This window comes from Elephantulus edwardii, unplaced genomic scaffold (assembly GCF_000299155.1).
Source record: "Elephantulus edwardii isolate Elephantulus edwardi_28Jun2011 unplaced genomic scaffold, EleEdw1.0 scaffold00083, whole genome shotgun sequence".
Taxonomy (NCBI): domain Eukaryota; kingdom Metazoa; phylum Chordata; class Mammalia; order Macroscelidea; family Macroscelididae; genus Elephantulus; species Elephantulus edwardii.
The window spans coordinates 4,732,549-4,734,780 of NW_006399833.1; positions in this window are offsets into that span (position 1 = coordinate 4,732,549).

Here is a 2,232-nt window from a genome sequence, read left to right on the forward strand (position 1 = left end):
TCAGCTTCATTTATATCACCAAGTCCATGCTTTTTAACTACTGATCCTTCTTCTCTGTTCCCAACTTTTGCATTCCAGTCACCCAATATTATTTATGCATCTTGATTGTATGTTCGATCGACCTCTGACTGTAAAATTTGGTAGAAATAATCTACTTCCTCTCTGGTTGTTGGTGCATATATCTGAATGATAGTTGTATTCACTGGAATTCCTTGTATGCATATGGATATTATCCTGTCACTCGCAATATTATTAGAATTATTTTTTTCCAACCTGGGGAATCCCAACTTAACTTCCTAAACCAAAGTCAAAATCCACTGCCATCAAATTGGTTCCATCTCTTAGCAATCCTCCAATGGATTTTCAAAGCTATAAATTTTTATGACAGGAGACTGTCCATCTTCCTGTTTTGGAGAGGCTGATGGATTTGAATCATTAATCTTTCAGTTAGTAGCTTGGTAAATGATGCACTGAGCCACCGGGGCCCCTGCCTCCCATCATCATTGAGTTAATTCTAACTCATTTTGACCTTCCACCAGATTTCCGAGACTGTGAGTCTTTATGGGAGGAGAAAGTCCATCTTTGTCCTGTGGATTCATTCGTGAGGTGGAGCTTCAAAATCTTTGCTTCCAAAAAGTCAACTGGTTTCCCCCTCTTCAGGACGAACCTGTCTGTTCTCTTTGTTATTCATGGTATGTTCAATACTCTTCTCCAACACCACAACTCAGAGACATTGATTAAGCTCCTGTTATCCTTATTCATTGTCCCACTCTCAGATGCATAACAAGCAAGTGAAAAAACTATACAGCCTGGGTCAGGCACACCTTAGTCTCTAAATGGACATCATTGCTCTTTAGCACTCAGGAGAGATCCTTGACAGTAGCTTTTCCCAGTGAGATTTGTCTTTTGATATTCTTACTGCTGATGCCAAGAGTATTGATTATAGATCCGATTAATCTTTTATCCATCTATTACAATATTGCCTGCTGGCTCAGTGGTGAGGATCTTTGTTTTCTTGATGTTGAGATGCTATCCATATTGTAGACTGCAGTCTTTGACCTTCTGCAGCAAACACTTCAAGTCACTTCAAGTTCTGCAGCAAATGCTTAACGATCCCACTATCTCCCTGTAATACTCATTTTCATTAATCCTACTATCCTACTCCATCCTACACTCTATGTTTTATCTTTGGGCAAATGTTGCTCTTATTCTAAGGATTGAGCTCTTCCTTGGTATTAATGGTCACTTTATAAAAACATCATATTTTTTTTAATTGACTAAATTGTCTCCTAAGACTTTGGTCCCAACTGGAAATATTAGTCTTAGCAGTGAAAAGGTGGAAATACCCTAAACGTAAATCAAATAATGAACTGTCTTTGTTTTCTAGGGATGCCACAACATAGTATCTCAAAATAGTGCCTTACACAATACATATTTTATACCTTTTTTCATTTTGGAGGCTAGAAGTCTAAATTGAGCACGCCAGAATGTTCTTTTCAAAGGATTTTAGGATCTATATATTGGATCAAGGTAAGGAAATTATAAGTCTTACCAATTATGAGCACCTGAGATTATTGAAGAGCAATGACATCAGGCTGGAGACTAAGGTGCACCTGATCCAGGCTATAGTCTTCGCAATTATGTGCTATGCATCAGAGAGTTGGACAGTGAATAGGAATGATAGATGGAGAATTGATGCCTTTGAGCTGTGGTGCTAGAGAACAGTGTTGAATATACCATGGACTGCTAGGAGAACAAACAGCCTAGTCCTGGAGAAGATGAAGCCAGAAAGCTTTGGGCATGTTGCAAGGAGGAACTGTTCCTTGGAGAGGGACATCATGTTTGGCAGAGTGTAGGGGAGGTGAAGGAGAGGAAGACCCTCAATGAGATGGATTGATTCTGAGAGTGGAGTGGAGGGAATGAGTGTGTTTGAGATGGCTAGGTTAGCACAGGATAGAATGGCATTTAGAGTTCTTGTAAATTGGGTCACTATGAGTTGCAAGCAACTCTATGGCACATAACAACAACAACAAACAACAACAACAGCAATATCTACTTTTGTTATGTACCATCCAGTTGGAATCCACTCAGAGCTGACACTCCAGGTTTTCAGTGGTTGTAAATCACATGGGAGAAGATTGGCCATCTTTCTCCCACAGAACAGCTGGTGGATTAGAACCAGGTGCCTTTCAGTTGGCATTGCAACTCCTCACAACTAGGCCACCCTCCTAT